Consider the following 12,809-nt stretch of genomic DNA (forward strand, 5'->3'; position numbering starts at 1 on the left):
TAAATAAAACATTAAGCAATATTATTTGCCAAGACTATAAGAAACCAGCTATTTCCACTCATTGTGAGTCATTGTATAATTTGGGACAACATTTTGAAGGGCTATTTTATATATCTGTTGAAGTCAATATATATATACCCTTTGAACCAATGATACATTTACTAAGACCTTTCTGCAGATAAACATGCTCATGTACAATCAACATGTATGTAGAAGGTATTCATTATAGCATTTTTTGCAATAGGGAAAGAAATCTAAATGTTAATCAGAGGGGCATTTGTTAATTAAATAACAGCATATATTTAGAGTGAAAGATATGCAGCCATTAAAAAGAATAAGGCAGTTTTCTAGATACTAATATGAAAAATAAACTTAGAGATGCTGTCCATCAATAAAAAATGAATAAAGATGTGGTATATATATACATATATACAATGGAATATTACTCAGCCATAAAAAGTAATGAAATTGGGTCATTTTTAGAGATATGGATGGATTTAGGGAGTGTCATAGAAAGTGAAGTAACTCAGAAAAAGAAAAACAAATACTGTATATTTAAGTATACATGCGGAATCTAGAAAAATGGTATAGATGATCCTACATGCAAAGCAGAAATAGAGACTCAGAGATAGAGAACAAAATATGGGTGCCAGGGGGAGAAGCAAGTGTAGGAGTAATTGAGAGACTGGGATTAGCATATATACACTGAAGTGAAGTGAAGTGAAGTGAATTCGCTCAGTCATGTCCGACTCTTTGCAACCCCATGGACTGTAGCCTATGAGGCTCCTCTGTCCATGGGATTTTCCAGGCAAGAATACTGAGTGGGTTGCCATTTTCTTCTCCAGGAGGTCTTCCTGAGCCAGGGATTGAACCCAGGTCTCTTGCATTAGAGGCAGATGCTTTTACTGTCTGAGCCACCAGGGAAGTCAGCACATATATATACGACTATGTATAAAATAGATAACTAATGAGAACCTACTGTATAGCACAGGGAACTCTACTTAATGCACTGTGGTGTCTGAATGGGAAGGAAGTCCCAAAGGGAGAGGATATATGTACATGTATGGCTGATTCATTTTTCAGTCCAGTAGAAACTAATACCACACTGTAAAGCAACACTACTTCAATAAAAATTAATTAAAAAAAAATTTAAAAGCCAAGGTACAGAGCAAGATGATTAGTGTACTATCAGGGCTTCCCTGATAGCTCAGTTGGTAAAGAATCTGCCTGAAACACAGGAGACCCCAGTTCGATTCCTGGGTCAGGAAGATCCACTGGAGAAGGGAAAGGCTACCCACTCCAGAGTTCTTGGGCTTCCCTGGTAGCTCAGATGGTAAAGAATCTGCCTGCAATGTGGGAGACCTGGTTTTGATCCCTGAGTTGAGAAGATCCCCTCAAGGAAGGCACAGCAACCCACCCGCTCCATCCACTTATTTACAAAAAATGAAAAAAGGTCAGATGTCTATAAGTTCTTGTAGATGCACAAAATTTCTCTAAGGCATATAAGAAATGTGAAAGAGGTTCCCATTAGAGAGAGGACGAGGGTCATGGGGAGACAAGGTTCACATGGGATTCAGCATCTCCCTCCTACCATCTTCTATGTTTTGAACACCCTAGAATTGAATGAAAGTGAAGTCGCTCAGTCATGTCTGACTCTTTGCAACCTCATAGACTGTAGCCTAACAGGTTCCTCCATCCATGGGGTTTTCCAGGCAAGAGTACTGGAATGGGTTGCCATTTCCTTCTCCAGAAGACCTTCCCAACCCAGGGACTGAACTCAGGTCTCCCGCATTGTAGGCAGATGCTTTGCAGTCTGAGCCACCAGGGAAGTCTTCAATACAAAAGTACCGAATACAAACAGTTGATGTACTGAATACATACAATGTACTGAATGCATACAATGTATATATTGAATACAGATTAAGTATCCTGATTCAGAGTACTAAATGCCCATAGATTCCCTATGCCCAGATGGGCATTCCTGTGTGTAACACTTATCTGTGTCATCTGCACTAGTAATCAGCCTTGTGGTTCCATGGCTCCTCTTCATGGACCCCACTCTAAACAGAGCTCTCTAGTCACTGCTTCTTCTACACCTTGTCTCTTCCTCATCCTGTTCCTTCTCTGGTGTTTTCATCCTTGGCCTCAAAAATCTCCCCTCCTTCCCACACACCTTCAAATTCCACAAGCTTCAACATCAAATACAGTCACACCATCTCCCTGGGGCTCTCCCTCCTCACACTCCAGGATCCATCCCTCTACTGAATCCATAACCCCTTCTTGTCATCTTTCCTGCTGCCAATTACACCTGCCTGACTTCAACATGGTGCCCTGAGAGCACAGACCTGTCCTACTTGTCTCTATAGCTCCACACTGCCTTAGAGGCAGTAGGTGCTCAACCAAAGAGAGGAGACTGATGGCTTGCTCCTACTGCCCTCACTGATCATTTCCCTCAGCCAAGAGTTCTGGGGATCTGGTACGAACCAGATGCTACAGGAACCATAAGACTCACTTCAACATACTTGACCAGTGGGCTGACTGGCAAGTTAACTACCTTCCAGCCTGCCCCCTCTTATGGCTCCAAAGGCCCACTCCAGAGCCCATGTCACCTGTCCTCCTTCAGCCAGGCATCCCACGAACCGCAGTCTCTCAGCCTCTGCATCCCATAAGAACTGGAAATCACCCCTTCTGGTGCCTTTACTCTGCTTCCCAGATACACCACTTTCAGCCTCTGGGACTTAAGGGAATTCAGAGGAGAGATGGGAGAAAACAGTGCATGCCCAGCAGTATAACCAGATCTGACAGGTTAGTTTGAACAACAAAATGCAATTTCTACTGGATCAAGAGTGTGAAGACAGCAGGGCTTGAAGGCTGGGGACCCAGGTCTGACAGTCTGGTTGGGTGTGATGCCTTTTCCTTTCTTAATCACTATCCCCTCTGCAATCCCAAAAACTGACAATTAGATGACAGAGAAGATGAGAAAGCATCAGTGAAATAACAGAGGGACAAGGCTGGGCTTCCTGATGGAGAAAGCATCTCACTGGTTCATGCAGTCAGTGTCCAGGGACACCAGGGGAGTCTGAACAGGAGCTCCGTGCCCTCTCCTCTTCTGAGGGCTCCAATATTCATTTGGGAGGTGGCTTCTTTTCGCTTTTCTTCTTGCCCCTCTTTTGATCTCTTTTGGTGCAGTGCTGCTGTTAACAAAAAAATATAGCATGTTTGAGACAAAGTGTGTGCAATCCTTCTTCCAGAAAGGAGGCCTTTGAAGAAAAGACGAGTGATCAGAATGAAGACAGGGACCCTGGAGGGGGAGGGGGGGGGGCTGGCAGGAGGTGAGGTGGAGGGAGGGGCGGTCTGGGCTAGGAGGGCAGCTTTGATCTCCCTGCACAGGCTTTTACCTTCTGTGGTGTCTTTGTTTCATTGTTGGGGCCAGAGGAGTCCTCCACCAGGGTGTGGAGTGAAGTGGCTGAGGAAGAGAGGTGAGGTTGCAAGCATTTTGTTATTGTTGTTCAGTAACTAAGTTGTATCCCACTCTTTGGACAGTAGTCCACCAGGCTTCTCTGTCCGTGGACTCTCCCAGGCAAGAATACTGGAGTAGGTTGCCATTTCCTTCTCCAGGGGATCTTCCCAACCCAGGGATCAAACTCTTACTTCTCTTATGTCTCCTGCTTTGGCAGGTGGGTTCTGTATCACTGAACCACCAGAGAAGCCCCTGCAAGTCTTTAAAATGATTGAAGAGATAACAGATAGCCCTCCCACCCATCCCTAAGGAGCATTGTCTAGACCCACTGGCAAGGCGCTGGTAGGGAGACTGGCCTCTCTTCCCAGCCATGTTCTCCAAACACGTGCACACTCACTCATTCACACCCATATTCACATTCATGCACACACAGTCATATACTCACACACATTCCCACCCATGCACCCACTCTCCACATACACACACACACACACACACACACACACACACACAGAGTCAGACCTGACAATTTGTTAGTGCAAATGTGATCATCAGCAGCTTCTGTGATATTCCTTCCCTGGAGCCTAGGACACGTTCTTCCTCCAAAGACCCCCCCACCCCCCAAGCACTGGGCCAGGCTGCTCCTGTTTCCTGCAAGCCCTAAGCCTTGGATTTAGTCAAGTTTCTCCCCACTAGCCTTGCTCTGCAACTTCTCCACTTCCATCCTCACAACACCTGCCCTCAGCTGCCTAAACTAATCCCCTTAAGCCAAGGCAGTAAAGAGTAATAGCAACATCTCAGGCAGTGTGTGTTGGTAAGATCTGAACTTTGGTGTGGTCCAAGCTCAAGGGTTGCAGCAGTGATGGGGGACTAACAGGCCTCAGCAGCAGGCTGGTGCAGAGGTTCCTAAAAAACTGGATGTGAGTGAATCTCTCCCTTTCAAATCGTACCAAGAATCCCATGGAACATGAGCTTGGCCTTTGAGGAGGTGACTCCCCTGGACATTCCTTTGCAGTGTTCAGACTCGTGGAAGAGGAAACCATCAGTTGTACGAGGATGGACCTATCCATGCTGGGCCCACCAGAGGGGCAACTCTGGTGGCCTCAGAAGGCAAGAGACTCCAGGCATCAGAAAGGCATTCCCTCCCTCCCATGACATTCATGGAATAAGCATGTCTTAAGATTATGGTGTTTCAGGGCAAAGTCAGGCACATGGACTAATTGGGATTTTCTCCCAGCTCAATGGTCTTCCCAGGTGGTGCTAGTGGTAAAGAACCTATCTGCCAATGCAGAAAACATAAGAGACTCAAGTTCAGTCCCGGGGTCAGGAAGATCCCCTGGAGGAGGGGATCTACCACCTTCCTTGCTGCTCCTGGAAATCATCAGGCACTCTTGACACTTTCGAACTGTGGTTCTAGAAAAGACTCTTGAGAGTCCCTTGGACAGCAAGAAGATCAAACCAGTCAATCCTAAAGAACGTCAACTCTGAATATTCATTGGAAGGACTGATGCTGAAGCTCCAATACTTTGGCCACCTGACACAAAGAGCCGTTTCATTGGAAAAGACCCTGATGCTGGGCAAGATTGAAGGAAGAAGGAGAAGGGGTGACAGGATGAGATGGTTGGATGGCATCATTGACTCAATGGACATGAGTCTGAACAAACTCCAGCAGATGGTGAAAGACAGGAAAGCCTGGTGTGCTGCAGTGCCTGGGGTTGCAAAGAGTTGTACACGACTGGGTGACAGAACAACGACAACCCCAGGCTCAAGGCTTTTGCATTTGTTGTGCCTTCTCCCTGGAAATACTTTTCCCCAGGTGGACATATGGAAAATATAGCCCCGATCTGTGTTACCTTCTCAGGCAGACCCTTCCTAAACCCCAGGCCCTGGGACTCCTCTCTGTCTTCTTGACTTTGTCTCTGTCCATGGCCGTCATTGCCATTTAATGTGTTTAAACTTAATTATTTGTTCATTGTCTGCCTCTCTCTGTTTGAATTAATCTCAATGAGGGTATCAATTTTAGTTTGTGGTGTTTACTAATGTATCCCCAAAGATTAGGATAGTGTCTTGCATATGGTAGTACACATTAAGCCTTTGTTGAATGGATGAATAGATGAGAGGTATTTACTAAGCATCTGAGAGGTGTCAGGCACTGTGTAAGCACTCGGCATGAATTAACTCCTCTGGTCTTCATGTTGGCTGAAGTAAGTACTTTTGTAATCCCTGTGATATAAGAGGGGGAGTCTGTTGTGATTTGCTGGGAAGAATAAATGAGATGATGTATGCAGAGGAAAGTGAAGTGAAAATCTCTCAGTCCTGTCTGACTCTGCAAACCCATGGACTGCAGCTTGCCAGGCTCCTCTGTCCATGGAATTCTCCAGGTCAGAATACAGGAGTGGGTAGCCATTCCCTTCTGCAGGGGATCTTCCTGACCCAGGGATCAAACTGGGATCTCCTGCATTGCAGGCAGATTCTTTACTGTCTGAGCCACCAGGGAAGCCCATGCAAAGGAAAGGCTCATAGTAGATAACCAAACAATGATGACACTAGCTATCATTATCAACGGAAACTGCATAATCTATGCTCACCTACTGAGCACTTCCCCCATGGCCAGCCCTATGCTGGGCATGAGAGGGCTGATTGCTGGGCTGGAGGGAGACAGAAAGCCTTCATGGAAGAGGGCGACAGAATCAGCCTCTAATTAAGTGAGAAGCATGGCCCACTTGCCTCAGGTACTCTTCACTGAGCTGGGTGAGAGTCTTGGCTACATTCCCAGAGAGGGCCAAACCCACTGGCAGGGATGTAGGGAGCAGGAAGGGGTCCCTTTCAGGCTGTGGAAACGGGGAGGAGAGTGTTTCAGTTGTATGCCTGGCCCACCTCCCTCACCCCACTCCCACCACCCAACAATCCTTCCTTGTGTGACCCCCAGAGGACAAGCACATCCCCTCTTTCGGCCTCTGGTTCTTCATCTATGAAAATGGAGATTGCACTTCAGCATTCTAGTATTTTTCCTCCAGATCTGAAATGCTGTCTTTCTGCTTCCTCTGGTTAGAGATACCAGAACATGCAAAATACCCCGAGTGGCAGCCTGCCCAGTAAGTGAGATGAGAGAAAGGCTGAGAACATCTGCTGGGGCTGTACTGGCTGGCAGGGGTGAGTTGGTGCTTCCCAGGAGGTCATCCATATGCAGGTAGGCCAGTCTAGACCTGGAGCCCCCCAGAGCACTGACTCCTGAGACTCTAGTCCTGCTCATTCTCTATGCATTGAACTTCTAACACCGAAGAGGCAATCAGGCAGCAAGATGAGGGGACTGACCATTAGAGTCTCCCTTGCTTCTTTCCCCCTTCACCTCCTTCAAGACAAGATTATGGGTTGCACCTAGTAATTCTTATCTGGAAGCAGCAAGCTGACCTTTTTTCTTTGTGGAGTTGTATAACCTGCCTCCCCACTCCTCTGCTGCAGTGGTGGAGACCAGAAGCCATTCTTTTCCCCAAGCAGAGCCTGGATGGAGGCGTGTGCTCTGAGTGAGCTGGCTGAGGAGTCAGCGTGAGGTTCCCCATGCCTTCTCCCCAAGGGTAGCGGTACATGGAACACAGGGGAAGGAGTGCATGCCTGATACTTAGGACTCTCCTTGAGGGAGAGGCCTGGGAATCCTCCTCTTTATTTACCCTCCAAGGACAAGCAGAGCCATCAGAATGGAACCATGCCCAGGGAACTCGTGTACTCACTCATCTGCTTTTGGCTAAGCGCCTCCCAGTTCCAGGCACTGTGAGGCCCTGGGTGCAGAGATAAATAGCACGGCCTGGTAGAGAAACAGACAAAAGACAAAAGCATGAAATCCATGCTGTACGTTTCTCTGACAGTGGAGAGCTTGGCCTAGAGAATTCCAGGGACAGAGGTGGGCTACAGCCATGGGGTCAGACTCACCTCAGCTTGAGCATGAGACAGAGAGGACACAGTGTATGTCATGTCCATGGGATACTGAGTGACTAAAACTTTCATCCTTCCCGGAAAAGTGTTTCTAAGTTTCCTCCTTTGGTAAAGATGCTCCAGAGAAGTTTGCTTGCTTGGCCAATAACTAGACACAAACTTGTCAGTGAATGCTAGGCTTGGCAGTGAGGTTGAACTCCCTCACTCTGTTCTTCCCAAGAGAAAAATCTAGAGGGCAGATGTCAGGCTTCTTTCTGCCTGGCTCTATTGCAGTTGACCCGTGTCTACTCCAGCACAGGCCCCAGACCCTGGATATGATAGTATACACCCATCTTCCTCTCATGCAAATCTTTGCTTCTTTTTATCTGTTGCTAGACAGTTCCCATAGCACTGCCTGAGGACATAGCAGTCACTTAATAATGACACAGTGGTTGCTCAGTGGTCTAGATGAGGGACAGGACTAGTTGGAGACAGAACTTCCTGTCCCAAGCTTTTTTTCTTTAAAAAGGAAATTCTTTTTATTATTTATTTTAAGTTATTTAATTGACAGATAACACTACTAGTTTTAGGTGTACAACATAATGAAATATGAATATATTATGAAATGATTACCACAATAAGCTTAGTTGCTATCCATCATCACACAGTCCCAAACTTTTATTTTTTTATGATGAGAATTTTTAAGATTTACTCTTTGCAACTGCCAAATATGCAGTGTATATGTGTGTGTTAAATCGCTTCAGTTGAGTCTGACTCTGTGCGACCTGATGAACTGTAACCCACCAGGTTCCTCTGTCCATGGGATTCTCCAGGTGAGAATACTGCAGTAGGTTGCCATGCCCTCTTCCAGGGATCTTCTCAACCCAGCAAAGCATGGGATTTTGAACTGGGCATGTATCTCAGTTCATCTTCACAGCAAGTCTTCTAAGGAAGCATCAAAGCACCCATTTCACAGATGTGGAAAGAGCAGAGAAGAGATGAGGAAGTCGATAGTGGGGGTTTGAGTCTGGAAGAGTGAGTTCTGCTCAGCAAGGGTGCAGGGTGGCTATACTAGTGGTTGGAAAAAATGTTTCCCCTTTGATCCTCTGCTTTCTCATTCAAGTTTTGGAAAATTGGACTAAAAGGCCCCAGAGAACATTCCAGTTCCTTTTCTCTCCCGCATAAAGCAGGAGACTCTGGGAAGCCACCTCAGCTGTAGGAGAATGCCTGACACATCCCTGATAGACCACAGGTCTCCCCATGGGGAAGCAACCTGACTGTATTCTCCCCAGATGCCCAGTCATCTCACCCACCAAGTGCTACAATGCACAGGGATTTTCTCATTTTTAATTAGGGTATAGCTGCTTTACAATGTTGTGCCAGTTTCTGCTGTACAATGAGGTGAGTCAGCTATATGTATACATATATCTCTTCTCTCTTGGACCTCCCTTCCATCTCCCCAACCCACCCCTCTAGGTCATCACAGAGCACTGAGTTGAGCTCTCTGTGTTATACAGCAGGTTGCCACTAGCTATCTGTTTCACGCGTGGACGTGCACCCCAATGTTCATTGCAGCACTGTTTACAATAGCAAAGACATGGAAGCAATTTAAACGTCCATTGACAGAGGAATGGATAAAGATGTGGTCCATATATATAATGGAATATTAATCAGCCACAAAAGAGAACAAAACTGGGCCATTTGTAGAGACGTAGATGTATGGGGTTTTTAAGACAGGGTCCTAGAGAACCTCCAACGTCATTGCTGAGTACCAGGTGAGAGGTTGGGTCTGCACATACCTCTTGCACACTCCTCTTGCACACTCCTAGGGACTTGCTTGGGCTGCCTGCTTAAGATGTGGGAATAGACATGAGAAAGAAGGAAAAACTGAGAGTGGCCTTGGGAAGATGGTAATGAGTCAAATCCTGGTGAAAGATGGAGAGTATTTCCTCTGGGGTAGTTCCCTGCAGTCTGAGAGTGCAAACAGTCCTGTGCATCTTCCCATGAGAAAACCTGTCTGCCATTTCTCTTTCAAGAAGGCACAGACACCTGTATTCAGGAAATCACAGATTTTGTTGTTTTTTCAGCCTCCCAAGAGAAGCCAGGATGAACCACTACACTGGTTTTCAAGCTGTTTCTTTGTTTGAACAGCAGAACTCTTTAAAGTCTGACATGTGGGTGGGGGTTTTCATGTGTGAACACTGTATTAGTGGGATCCCAGGTGGGTGGCTCAGTCCTTCCCCATCCACTTCCTCCAAAGTCAAGCCCTGAGAGAGCACTGAGGATTCCCCAGGATTTGGGTGATGACCCTTTGAAAGAGATCGAGCAGCTAGTTATAGATCAATTCACTACGAACAAAACACAGTCATATACCTCAACCAATTTAAGCAAGAGGAAATGTTACAACCTTGTTTAGCAAGAAATCCAACAGCTCTACAACCTCACAAAGACCAGGGTGCCTTGTGTTTGTCGCTGATGCTCCACCCCATCCAGGATGTTCAAGATTTAGATATTTTATTTAGCTGCCTCCCCTCATAGGCATCCCAGGTAACAAAGTGGTAAAGAACCTACCTGCCAACACAGGAAACACTGGAGACTTGGGTTCAAACCCTGGGTTGGGAAGATGCCCTAGAGAAGGAAACAGCAATCTACTCCAGTATTCTTGCCTGGGAAATCCCATGGATAGAGGATCCTGGCAGGCTAGGCTCTTTGTGACCCCATGGACAGTAGCCTACCAGGCTCCTTCATCCATGGGATTTTCCAGGAAAGAGTACTGGAGTGGGCTGCCATTTCCTTCTCCAGGGGATCTTCCCAATCCAGGGACTGAACCTGGGTCTCCTGCATTGCAGACAGATGCTTTACCGTCTGAGCCACCAGGGAAGCCTTAGTACCCAGTAGTTCTCATCAAATGGGATCTCATCATCACTTCCACCACCACCACCATCATCATCATCATTATATGAGAATATATATGAAGTCTTAGTCCCACAGTCATGTCCAACCCTTTGTGACCCCATGTCCTGTAGCCCATCAGGCTCCTCTGTCCATAGATTTCTCCAGGCAAGAATACTGGTTGGGTTGCCATTGCCTTCTCCAAGGGATCTTCCTGACCCAGGGATCGAACCTGTCTCCTTCATCTCCTGCATTGGCAGGCAGATTCTTTACCATCTGAGCCACCAAAGAAGCCTGTGAGATATATATATATATATATATATATATATATATATATATATATATATATATATATAGTATGTATATATGATCATACCTAAGTATACCATCAATACAGATTCCTGATCCAAAAATAGACGTCCACAAAAGAGTCTAGAAGGAATCCCAGTAGGATTCAGTCCCCAGCACTGGGAGACAGCTGAACTGCTGGGAATGGAGGAGATGGGCACACTTTTGTAGACACTCCATGACTGGGAGGAGAAACAGACCCAGAGCAGGAACAACTCAGTAATTCCTTGGAATGTTGCACTTTGTCGGCTCTGCAGTCGCCATGGGAAAAGGATGCAGTCGGCAGGTGGATAATTAGCATCACCACATTAATCATGCCAATCCACCACCACCACCCCCCCCCCCCCCGGCACCCACCAGTGCCCCGCCCCCGACCAGACAGACACACAGAATTACTCCTTCATGATCTGGCATCTGCCTTCCCTGCCCCTCCATTGCTCCGCCCACCGAGGCTGCCAGACTGTGCTGCTGGTCCTGCCCAAAATCCACACTAGGGGAAGGGAAGGCCCTGCAGGTGATCTGCCTCAAGCCCCAGAACTGGCCCAGGGAAAACAAGTAATGAGGAAGAGCTGGACTGAGCAGATTCTCTGCGCTTCCTCATCCGGAACGTCAGGCAGGGAACACCAGGAAGCCCATATGCTGCCGTCTGGATGGGTTTGGGGCGTGGAGAGCTAGGCGAACAGCGCTTGCCCCCTGAGATGGTTCTGGATGTGGAAGTCAGTCAGGCATGCAGGCTTGATAGCAGCGCTGCATGCATTCAAGCCCAGTCTGGAGTCATTTCCAGAATGTTCTCCCTTCAAAATGCCCCAGACTCAATTACCGCTGCTCTCTGAAAATGAAGCTCTTCTAGCTGGGTTTTCTCCCTCTCCTCCCTCTGCTTATTCCTCTTTCTCTGGCTCCCTCCATCCTCCATATATACCCAGTTCTTCCTCTCTGTGTTGCATTCCTCCTGGCTATGCACTGCTGCCCACAGCCCCTCCTAGACGCCTTCTCCCCGCTCTGTGGGAATCCCTCTTCCTGCTGTGATCCTTGCCAGCCCTGGTGCCTGGGCTCACACCCACTCAAGCCCAGGAGGAGCCAGCCCACAGTCCCCTCACCACCTCCTTTTCCAGCTCTGGGCTACTGCCCTCCCAGGGGGTTGCCTTCTATATGTCAGTTCCACCAGCATCTGGTGTCCCACTGATGTGACCAAGGGCACAGCAAAAGGAATAGCTGAGAAGCGGTTCCAAGTCCAGGGGCCAAGCAGAGATACGAATGTGCACCTCTGTGTTGGGGCAAAAAAGTGAAAAGAAATGGGGAGGGGCACCAACAGGAGCTCCAGTAGAGAAGGCAATCCCTCCGGATCTGGTGAACAAAGGATCAGCGGCAATAAGACAGACCCAGCCCAGCAGAACAAGCAGGACATAGATGATAATGGGACCAGGACGCTGTGGGGTGGTGTCAGTGGGGGTGTGGAGAGAGCGCAGGGCCAGCTGAAGAGCTGGCCCAGGTGTCAAATAGAAGTTGACACCAACAGGCAAAGGGGAGCGTGAGGAGAAGAGAAAGAAGAGGCTCAGCTGAATTCTCCAGTCTAGGGTCAGGAGACACATGTGAGTTTCATATTTTTCCTATCTAAACCTTAAGTAAGGTTTATCATGAGCATGATGGTCAAGACAAGCACCTGTGCCTTTAGCAGCCTCCAGCCCCTCTTCTGCAGCATCAGCCCCTGTTCTAAGGTAAGTGAGGGTCATATCAGCTGTGCAGGGGGAGCAGCGGAACTTGAGAATCTGATCCAGTCCTGGTCACTGGGCATTCCCATGCAGCTGGAACCCCACTGTGGCTCCCAGGCTGAATCAGAGCCCCAAGACGCTGCCTGTTACTTCTCCTGCCACCATCCTCAGTTTAAACCACCAAGCCTGTGGCTGTTCCCAGGGAAGAATGTTCTGCCACCGGCAACTTTGCCTTTTCCATGGTCGGCCTAGGGTGAGCCTTCCTACTCCCTCCAGCTCCATCGTTAGAGAACCCAGTCCTTCAAGGGGACATCGAATCTGGGAACCAGGAATGGTAGGACAACAGAGAGACCCCAGATCTGAAGAGGAGAGAGCACTGCAGAGGGAAGCCATGAGTATGGAGAGGAGCAGCATCAACCCCAGGAGAGGGGAGCCAGTCACCACTCTGGGGTGTAACTAGGGAAGCAGCTGTTTCTAATAAAGCACCCCCC

Source organism: Capricornis sumatraensis, chromosome 6, assembly GCF_032405125.1.
Source record: "Capricornis sumatraensis isolate serow.1 chromosome 6, serow.2, whole genome shotgun sequence".
In the NCBI taxonomy this organism is placed as follows: Eukaryota; Metazoa; Chordata; class Mammalia; order Artiodactyla; family Bovidae; genus Capricornis; species Capricornis sumatraensis.